Here is a 12,000-nt window from a genome sequence, read left to right as displayed (position 1 = left end):
GTCCAGGGATCCAGGTCATCATGGGTCCACAGTTAACACTTTGAGACCAGATGTCATCATTTAGGGACAAAAACAGAGTAAAAGAATCAAAACCTGAGGACAGAACTCTTAGAAATAGAGAAGGAATAGGCAGAGGGAAGCATCAGAGAGAAAGGAAGATAACCAGAGGAGAGTGATGTCCTAGAAATTAAGGTAGGAAAGGGTCTGCAAAAGGAGGTGGACACTAACAATATCAAATCTCACAAGGCAGATGAGAAAACAGCATTGTATTTGTCAAATAGAATACATAAATACTCATTTCTAGGGGAAGAGTGAATGGGTTCTGAAAAGTGAAGACAGAAAATAGAGTCTACTTTTTCAATATGCTTGCTTATAAAGGGATGCCTTGACATAGAGCTTTAAGTAAAGGAATACAAGCATCTGACACAGGTGTTAATTTCTAAGTGAGAACAACTTTAACATGTTTCCAAGGTGTTGAGAAGCCAGCGAAGAGGATAAGTTTAAAAATACAGAAGACGGGTAAATATAGAAGAGATGAGAGAGGATGAATGAGCTTAAGATCAGCTGTAAATAGAAGCTTCCTTCCCTATGGCTAGAGGGGAAGAAGTGAAGATGTGAGTGAGCATGAAGTTCATCCCACTTCAATTATCTTTGGGATGCAGACAGCAGCTTTACTAGCTAGAAGAGGAAAAGGGAAAGTGCAGAATAAGGAGCTTGAACACAGTAGTTAAAATCTATAACCATAGGATGAGTGGGAAAGGAAACTGACCGGAGGCAAAAATCTTGATAAGTAGTATAAATGGCTCATCTGAGGATGGAGACCATTAAATGATCCTGATACCAAGAACTCAGAAGTGTGATTTTCTCTAAAGGTTACATTGATTACAAGATCTGTGTGATGGAAAAAGAGATAATCATTAAACACTCAGGGGAGAATTTGGTTGAAGTAACAAACTGTGGAATCTGTTCTGAATAGATAAGAATGCTAAATAATAATAATAACAAACAGGGAGGAGAAAAATGAAAGGGCTGAGGGACTAGAAATCTCAGTGCTGGTGAAGAACAAGCAAGTGTACTGAATATTTAATATGCAGGAAGGATGGGATAAATTCATAAAGGAATGCTACTTTTGGCCTCCACTGGCCCTTTAAACCTGTTGGTTAGGGGTTGGGGTAGAATGTCCTCTGCTCCTAGAAAAGCAGGCTTTCAACTCTTCTGTCCTCTTAGGTCACGGAAAGTTCTACAGATCTTTTAATTCTCAAGCATTCTAGTAATCAAAAATGTCTAGTTCAATATTGATCCACAGTTCAATTTTCATTGAAAGATGAGGCTTATCCCTCTCCTCACCTCGAGTTAGAGCTAGTTATAGGTGAGCTGACGCCACGTAGGAAGGTAAATTTGTGGTTGGCTTCTTCTTTCTTCCATTGACTATCTGCTATTTCACCCTTGCCAGAATGGAAGCAGAGCCTAGTTGAGGGAGAGGTAAGTGGGGCTGGAAAGTTCTTATTTGACTCTTCCGGTTTAATGAAAGCTTCATGCTCTCTGAATCTGGCAAGTATTTTGAGTATGTCATTCTACTGTCTTCTGGACTCCACGTTTTGGATGGGAAGTCAATTATTTACTGTATTGACATTTCCTATATATAATGAGTTATCTTTTTCTTACTGTTTTCAATATTTTCTCTTTGTTTTCAGATTTCATCAGTTTCACTATGATGGTCTACGAGTGAGTCTTTTGTGTTTATCTTAATTGGTATCTATTAAACTTCTTGGATTTGTAACTTAATGTTTTTATCAAATTTGGGGAGTTTTCAGCCATTACTTCCTCAAATATTTTTTCTTCACTTTTATCTCTTTCCTCTCCTTCTGGGAGGCCCATTACATGTATATTGCTACACTGACATTATCCCATAGGACTCTTGAGACTGCTTATTTTAGTTTCATCTTTTTTCTGTATGTTCTCAAGACTTACCTAATTTCAAGTTCACTGATTATTCCTTTTGCCATCTCAAGCTCTTCTTGAGCCCATCTACTGAATTTCTCATTTCAATTTTTGGGATTTTTAATTCAAGAATTTTATTTGGTTCTTTTTTATAGTCTCTATTCTCTCTTAAGTTTCCCTGTTTGTTGAGTGATTGTCACATTTTTCTTTACTTCTCCGAACATATTTAAAATAGCTGCTTTGAAGTCTCAGTCTATTAAACCTACATTTGGACCCACTCAGAGTCAGTTTTTTTTTTTTTTGAGTATGGGGGTCGCACTTTTTTATATCTGTGCATATCTCATAATTTTTAGTTGAAAACAGACATTTTAGATAGTGTATCATAGCGACTATGGATTCTGTTTTATTTTTCTAAGAGTTACTTTTATTTGACTGGACAAAAACTGCAATGCTTATTTTCCCAAAATGTTCAACTATTGACATCTCTGTTTGGCTTTCTTCTTACTATTATTATTATTTTAGCCTCACTTTTTAGGTGTCAAACTTTGGGCCTGGACAACTTTGTGATCAGCCAATAATTTGAGTAGAGGCTTTCTGCCTATTAATCTGTATATGGACTGGGAAGTACATTCCAAGTTGTACCAAGTTCTCAAGTCTCCCTTGACTTATACTTTATGCTGCAAAAAAGCTAGGATAAATGTAGTTTTCCAGTAGGCCAAGGGTTATGCGTGGAGTTTATCTCCTCCACCCTTTTAGAGCTTTCTCTTCTCCAGGACCTCCTCATTAAATTTCTTGCTAGTCCACTGCTTACCCTAACCAGGACCATAAACTCGGGCAAGCAAAGCTACAAGTTTTCCCTATTTATTTTCTATCAGATTCTTCACTTTTAGCTGACAGGGCTATAGATTTTTGCCTCCTTCTCCAAATTAATTCTGCACCCTCTGGCAATAATGCTGCTGAATTTTGTGGCCAGCTCTAAGCTGGTAAAACTATCTTTTTTGCCAGTTGTGCTAGAGTGGGAGAGAGAATGAGAGTAGCCCAAGCAAAACAGCCATAGACACTTGCTGTTCTTACCCAAAGCACTCCAGTTTTTTAAAGAATGCCTGCTTCTCAAATTGCAGTCTCCACAATTTGGGCTCTGTGGTCTGGAGTCCTGAAATATAGGCTTCATAGTAACCTAAATAGCAGTCCCTCTAGGCTAGCCTCTTTACAATTATTTCAGATTGGCATTATCTATTTGGTACCACGTTTGTTTCCTCCAATTTATGCCCTGTGATCTGCAGTTGGAAAGGAGGCAGTACTTGTCCAGACATAGCCTACTTCCATGCCACAAGATACTCTAGCTTTCTGAAGCATAAATCAAGCATCATTCATCTTGTCCTACACCTGTAGAGATTCCACACCAAGCTCTTACTGTGATCTCACTGGAGTTCTTCTCACTAGACTTAGGATTGGGAAGCACTTTCCTCCTGTATACACATACTTTCATATTTTGGTGGGTGGACTCAACAGGGTAGCTTTCTCCAAGGAAATCTTCTCCCAATTCTCATTAGGTCCAATAAATGAACACTTTGTACACCTTCAGTGTGTGGTTTGTGTGAGTTCAAGCATGGTGATTAGACTTACAATTTACTTTAGAAGGAAGCATCTATTGTTTTTGGCCTCAATTAAAATTGAGATAGGAAGAGTCCCATTTTAACATCCTGTGTCAAGAGTAAACTGATGAAATATTTGCAAATTCATAAATGATGTAGATGGCAACAAAAATACTATAACATGGGGGGCTTATATATCAAGGGCTTACTTAGCTCCCCACAAAATGATTCTTCTCCTAATTTAGGCACTTTCAATTTAGTTCATTTTTATAAATGATTAGACATTCTCCTTTCTTTGTGGAAGCAGGCAACTCTTTTCATGTGCTACTCATGCAGACAGCTAATTAAATGAAACAGAAGTGCCCACAAACAAGGAAGGTTTCATCAAGAGGCCCTTGTGGATGTGTCAAGTAATTATGCCTGTCAAGGGAAGATACTGCAGGAAGGATGTTATGTTCAGAAAGCATACAGTGTTACTAGTGTTATATTTTGGCAACCTGAGACATGATAGCATCCCTTAATGTATCACTGCCCTTAAGAAGATCAAAGGAGAAGAAACCTCTCTGTCAGTCTTTTTCCAAAGTTAAAAGAGATTTAAGAATGGAAGAGGTTGGTTGTAATTCAGTAAGTTAACAACGAATTACAAAAATCTAACAATTCCTGTTTTACTTTCCTTTTTACTCAATTAAGTAGGCAACAGACAAGAGTCGTTATCTCTCAGAAGGCAGTGCTTCAATATTGCTGGTGTTGGTCAAGAAATATTTGCTGAATGAATGACATATCCAGCCTCGCTAGGGATATCTTCAATCAGAAAAGAAGACTTCAAATGAACAATCATCTCTATGGGTCAGGGGGACAGATATTAAGGGTATGGCATGCACACTTATAAAAAGCACATTTATTTTACACATATAGGAATGAAGCTGTCTGCTTGGATAGTTTTGAAATCTACTGGAAACAAGTACACTGTTAGACAATTTAATTTTCAGGGTCTCAGTTTCTCCATTTGTAAAATGAAAGAATTTAACTAAAATCGCAGATAGGAAATAACATTTGCCCACTAAAACTGAACGGTAGTGGTTATATGAATACCATAAAGAAAAGGTTTTTGAGGCTATACAAAGGCCTAGTGGAAAAATACACTCTGATGGATAAGCAATATTTCCCATGGTCAAAGGATAGGAGAGTGGTGATTTAAGTTGCAATTTTGCCATCCTTGGAAACATATCTAAGGATTCTTTTACTTTAACATATATGATTTTATAACTCAATGTTATAGTCTGTATTGTATCTTCTAGAACAAGGCAGTCTGGTATGTAAACAGAAATAGATCTACTCCACAGAGAATTGAGGATGAAACTGGTTTCAATTGTAGGTAGATACATCACTCATTTATGAAGAAATCTGAGGAAGCAAAGTGGACAGAAGTTCTCTTGCATCATTAATTCTAGACATGTTTTTCATGGGTCAGATTTTTCTCCTATAGGTTATGTGCAATCACCTCTAGGAAACTAACTTATCACACTAAAATGTAAATTGAGTAAGATCAATGAACCCATATATTTTAAGTGAAATTTCAACTTTATAAAATGCTTTCATGTTCATTTTTCTCCTGCATTGTTGTTATTTCACAGTACCCCTGTAAGACAGACATCTTTACTCTTATTTCAGGGGAGGAGGCTAATGTCAAGTGAGGTTAAGTGAATTGGCTGCCAAGCCTCACTAGCTAGAGGTGGTTAGTGTTAGAGATGGCACATGAATGTGGTGCATTTAAGACCTCATCCAGAGATTCTTATACCACACCACAGCTAATCCTGCTCAAAAAGCTCAGTAGGAAGACGAGAAATGGCATATGGGGAGAAGGTACTGGACAAGGCAACTGGAGAAGGAAGAGAGGCTGGTAATGATGGTGGCCAGATGTTTAGGGAAGAGAAAAGAAATCAAAGTCTCTGAGCCATGCATTACTGATTCCCATATTTGTATTTCAGCATCCTTTATCTTAATCTAGAGACTCACAAACCAACCACCACCTCCACATCTCCACAAGGAGAACTGTTGATTTTCAGCACACCCTTCCACCCTGCCAAATCTACTCCCTTCACAGTTTTCTATATACCATTACAAGGTGTATTAGCCTGTGAGGGCTGCCATAACAGAATATCAGGGACTGAGAGGCTTGAAAAACAGAAATTTATATTCTCACAGGTCTGGAGGATAAAAGTTAAGATCAAGGCATCAACAGTGTTAGTTCTGGTCAGAGTTCTCTTCTTGGCTTGCAAATGGTGACCTCACTGTGTCTTCATATGGCCTTTCCTTTGTGTGGGTACAGAAAGAGATCTAAGGTCCTATCAAATTTGGTCTCTACTTTTGTGGCCTCATTTAACCTTAATTACCACCCCAAAGGCACTATCTCCAAATACAGTAACACAGCGAGTTAGGACTTCAACATATGATTTTGGGGGGAACAATTCAGACCACAGCACAGGACACAACCTTTCACCTATTTGTTTGTTCAGGCCAAAATACAAAAAGATACCCTTGATTTCTCTTTTTCTCTCACATCCCACATTTACTCAAATCTACCTTTGAAATATATCTCTACATCAGTGACTTCTCTTCACTTCCATAACTATAACCGAAGACCAAGCCACCTGATCTTTCACCTGGACCACTGCAATAGCCTCCTAACTGGTCTCCCTGCCAAAGCGGTCCTTTAATCCTATAAATCAGATGATTCTTCTTTTGAAAACCATTAATACTTCCCGTATCAGTTAGAATTCAACCCAAATGCTTCCTTAGGGTTGGGAGGTTCCTGAAGAACCTGTCTCCTGATTACATCTCCAAAGTAACTTCTTCCTTGCTAACTAGGTCCCAAGCCACCCTGGTTCTCCTGCTGATCCTTGAACATTCAAAAATCATTACCAACCCAGGGGCTTGGCCATTTCTCCTCCTCCTACCTAGAATGCTCTATTTCAGAACTGCTTGTCATACCAGTCAGGCTCCCAGTTAATTGTCATCAACTAGAGAGGCCTTCCCTGGCCACACTAACTGAAATGGCCCCTTGCCCTCAAACTAGCTTATTAGTTTGCAGCAACAGGACTTTACCATCCTAGAAAACTCTTGCCTAGGAAAACTGATTTGCAGATAACATCATTGCTTATTTCAGCAACTTCTCAATATTCATTTATCCAAACAACTCTAGACTTTATTCAAGTAAATTAGCTGGGCTCATCAGTTTCTTCTTCAATTTCAAACCCAAGCCTCCCTGTGTTCAACAATCCCAATTTGGACTGACATTGAAAACGCTGCCTTAAACTAGTCCTCCCAAAACTCATCAATATTCCACCTTTTCCCTCCCAATCCAAGACACTTCTAAGACTGTCAAGACAGCGCTCTTCTTTTCCACGCTGAAATCACAGTAGCGATTAACTCAGTTTTGGTTTATCAGCAGGTTATTTTGATGACTTGGAAGAGGAGTTGGCACTTGACTCTGCCTACTTTCTTTCTACTTACCCTGCTTAATGCTATTCATATCATTTACTACTAACAGGTACATATATAATCATTTACTTGTTGCTCGTTTATTATCTTCCTCCTGGAATAGAATATAAGATCCATAATGGCAGGGAACTTTTTTGTCTTATTCTTGGCAAAATTTCTGGCAACTGGAATAATGCCTGGCACACAGTAGGTTCTCATTAAAACTGTTTATAAATGAGTGAGCTCTGTAGGTTTGTTGAGCCAGGATCAAGGACACAAGGCAGATAAAGAAGCCTCTCCAAATTCAGTAAGATGAGACTCCGTTTCTGGGTCCCCGGAAAGACTGCAGAGGCTACAGAATCTCTCTCTGAATCCTGCACAGCACTGAACCATCACAGCATAGATGCCATGGGTGCCCAAGGCTGGTCTCCTGGAGATTCTATCCATTCTGGTACCCCTACCCCACCTGAGCAAACACAAACATCACCACTATCTTCTGTGCTTTCCTCTGTTACCTTTGTTCTAACTCTTTCCTTCCACCCAAGGAAAGAGGAGCATGACAAAGTCAGATATCTAGAAATATTTTGGTCTTGACTGCCCTTTCTCCTGAAGTTTGTGCCCTACATAAAACCTGACTAGAGTGAGGCTGTGTAAGAGATGTAGTGACACATTGGGAAGAACATAAATGCTGGGACTGCTGGATAAAATGCAGGATGCCAACTTAATTCTGAATTTCTGGTAGATAATGGATCATTGTTTAGTATAATAGAACCAATACTGCATGGAATATATATATACAAAAAATTAATTTGTTGATCTGAAATTCAAGTTTAACTGGGTATCCTATGTTTTTGTTAGCTAACTCTGGCAATCCTAATCTGTTTACTTATAAATGAATACAGGTAATATAAGCAGACAATTGAATGCATGTCCCCGTATATTAAGGATGACTGGGATTTTTGTTAACTATTTTTTAAAAACATAAACCCCTATGAAACAGTGATTTCCCATTAAAAATATCAGGAAAATACAGCCAAATACGCATGGGCATTTAAAGGTATGGCCATGTCTAATGCTCTGGCATTTCTTGCGATTCATACAGGAATAAATTAAGACAGTAAATAAATGTTATGGAGAAATAAAGACCACCCAAATAAGAACTACAAAAGGCTACTTATTCAGTTGCCACAGCACAGGAGTCAGCCACCATCACTTGCATTTTGAGATAGACTCAAAGGCAGGCAGTGGAGTGGGAAAACTTTGTAGTGGGAAAAACGGAAGGCTTCAGGTGCGCCCTGATTGTAGGCTGTTGGCACGAGGAAGCGATAGGAGGCTAACCAGAAGCCAGGCACGCTACATGATTGGCTAGGAGTATATATTCAGCTTTGTCTGGTTGGTCCTAAGCTACTAGTTATTGACCAAGTCCTGGGCTGGCCATTTGGGGCTGAATGTTAGGGGTGATTGTTTGGTTTCCTAGTTGCCACGGGAGTTTGGCTTCCTACATATCTGAGGTATTCCTACAAATCGGCTGGCCTCTTGGGTTGGTTTCCTGGGCAGCTTGCTGTAGGCTGTAGGTAAGAGTTCTGTTTTTATTTGTGGAATGGCCATTGCCTGTTTGTATATTTCAGTCCCTCTGTATGAGGCTGCACTAACCAATATGGTAGCCACTAGCCTCATGTGGCTATTTAAGTTTAAATTAAAATTTAAAATTCAGTTGCTCAGTCACATTAGCTACATTCCAAGTGTTCAGTACCCACATGTGGCTGATAGATTACTAAGTTGGATTGTGCAGATATAGAACATATCAGTCACTGCAGAAAGTTTAACTGAATAGTACATGGGAGATGACAAAACACTCTTACAACTTTGTTCGTTAGACTTTTAAATACCTCTAGGAAAATGCAAGCACCATTATTATCATTCTACTGGAAAATTTCCACCTTCTCCCTTCTCCCTGTGAGTCTCATTTATTCTGTTTTTCCACAACTTTGCATTCTCCATTCTCTTTCTTAATTACCAGACTGTGCCTTTGCACTCTTTTATGTTTTCCCAATTTGCTGGGTTGATGTTTTCCTTTATTCACAAATTGTTTTGAAAAGTTACTCTAGTGAGCACTTTTGGAATTATCTAACTCAACTTTTCTAGAAATTACCTAACCACAAGATTATTCCAGAAGCTGACACATTCCTACAGTGTGTCACTCCACATTCACATCCTCTGGTCTCACTGACTGGGTACCTGCCACAGCTGGGCTGTCTCTTCCCTGGGAATTGGAAGCAATTCTTAAGCCTGAGCAAGCAACAGATCTGTTTCCTACTGGGTCACCAGTCTGCAATAAGTAACTGTTACTTGGGAGCAGGAGGTACCAGCCATTTTCTACCAGGCCATGCAGCTAATAAGAAAGCAGTGAGAAAATAATGAAACAGATGTACTGAGAGAGAGAGGCAGAAATGAGAGATGGTGAGAGGGCTCTTTGGGTTCCCTGCAGCACTGCAATCTTTTGTTCCTAAGGTTCAGCTGCTTCATTGCCCTCAAATTCAATGACATAGTCAATTATCCCTCCAATAAATTTTCTTTTTTGCTTAGAGTAGTTTGAATCGATTTTCTGTTATTTGCAAGCAAAGAGTCCTAATCAATATAAACTGTAAACAAGGGAATTTGGAACTTGCCTATTTAGACCCTTTTTCCTTTTCAAAGCATCACACATGATCATCAAGCCCTCCTCTACTGCAAGCTGGTACAGGATGTTATGGCTAAGGGCTAATCTCTTGAGAAGAAATAAAGGAACACAGGACATAATGTACAAAATGGGATAGATTTATTTTTAGAATAAAGTAGTTCAATTAATAATGCTTACTTCACAAGTCCTGCCAGTAAAAAAAAAAAAAAAAATGAAAAAGGGTGGGAGGCATTTTCTATAATTTTATTTAAATCATCAAAAGTCTGTAATCATTTGAAAAAATAAATATAAAAAAGTCCATAATCACTTTTTGAAACTTAGAAAAAAAGTCAAATTCTTACTTTTTAATAATTTACTATTTATTCAATAAATATTTACTGAATTTCTTTTATGTAGTGGGTACTATAAAAGACACTGGGATTTCTAAAGTATAATTTCTGAAAAGCTAAAATTCTGACTTTTGTATAATTATAAAATACATGCAAGTCAAAGATTGTATTCAGCTCATGAATCAGGAAAGTGATGGAAGGCAGTCCTTCCTCTATTACTCCATATTCCTACATAGTGTGTGCCTCCTGAGCATCGAAACTGACTTGCTAGAACAATAGGGAATGTCTCCTTTACCCCTCACAGAACCATCTGCTCTCCACATTTTAAGGGTATTACACATAAAGTTGCTTGCCTCCCTCATGGCAGAGGCATCTTCTCCCAATCAATGACTAACACCATTCTCATCTCTCCCAAAACCAAATGTGTACTTTTCAGGGTAGAGACCTGACTCCTCCAAGAGAGGATTCGTTTATATTCTTAGTAAAAAATAATCTCTCTCTCTCTTTCTCTAGAGGGGACGTGGGGTGGGTGTTCCAGCCCCTACGTGAGCTCCGAGATTCATAATTTGAGGCTTTCTTTCCTGTGGTACAACCGCCTACGTGCACAGGTGTAACCATCTGGCTCTCATCACAACACTCAGTAAGGTGTTGGGCATGAGGAACCATTGCTACACTGTTACTGCCATGAATAACAAAGGTGTGACATCCTATTCAGTCTGGTGTTTCTGCAAGTAAAGGAACATCTCAGATCCTTCCGACTTCACAGGAAGTAGTAAAATGTTAAAAATGGTTCAGAGAAGAATTTGAAGAGTGAGTATAAATATATATTGATTATATATATACAATCAGAATCAAGTAATGCAGAAATTAATTGACTAATAGATATAAAACAGTTTAATATCCTATATGGCAATAAAACATAATGTTTGAGATGTTATCATTTTAATAAGGCATAAGCTACCAAATTCTTTGCATTCCTCCTGATGAGAATCATTTGCATAACTATCAGTTTTCTGTAACTTTTACATATAGAGTTCTAAAATAACTTAGTCCATAGAAGAATAAAGATGTAGGCCCTTAGAGAGTCAGATAATCTTTGGCAGGACATCCTGCAACCACTTCTGCCCATGTTCAAGTCTTAGACAATTTTTCTTGATAGTTTAAAAGCAAAAGCAGATATGGTCCTGACTTTCTGGAGCTTACAGTCTTATGAAAGAGACTGATATTAATTAACTAATCACAAAACAGATAAATAACTACAAACTGATGAATGAAGATATACAGTGACATGAGAACATATCATGGGGACCCTGGCAGGACTGAGAGTCAGAAAACAGTCCTTAGTAAAAAAAAAAAAAATAGTTATAGACCAAGTTTTTATACGAAATAACTATTTTTTAATTATGGTTAAATTCAGGTGGTACAAATCAAATGCACTGGTGATATAAAACAAAGAATAATTATCCCTCCCACTCCTAATCCTCAATCACCCTGTTTTTCTCCTGGAAAGAACTAATGTTAACAGTTTCTGGCATATTCTTCAATTCTACTCTAAACAAATACATATACATAAATGCATACAAGTCTATTTACGGTTTTCACACTAAAAACTATATACCAATGTTCTGTCTTGCTTTTTTTTATTTAACAATTAATTTATTTTCTATCAGTACATATAGAGTGCCTTATCCTTTTGAACAACTGCAAAATTGTCTGTTGAAAGGATGTATCACCATTTAATTAACCAACTGGATAAATTTTTAGTTGAGGAAAAATATTTATGAGTATGATAATTTTAACTCGAATATATGCAGTGATACTCATTTCACATATAGGATTCATTTTTTGCCCAGGTTTTAATCATCATCATGTTTGAAAAGATATCAGCCCTAGTCTTCCCATTAACTACTAGGTGCAAGATTTTAGGTAAATTGCTGCAATTCATTTACCTAGAAAATTTGAATTAAAAATTCCT

The sequence above is a fragment of the Vicugna pacos genome, chromosome 8 (assembly GCF_048564905.1).
Source record: "Vicugna pacos chromosome 8, VicPac4, whole genome shotgun sequence".
NCBI classification, from domain to species: Eukaryota; Metazoa; Chordata; class Mammalia; order Artiodactyla; family Camelidae; genus Vicugna; species Vicugna pacos.
This window is presented reverse-complemented; position numbering follows the sequence as displayed.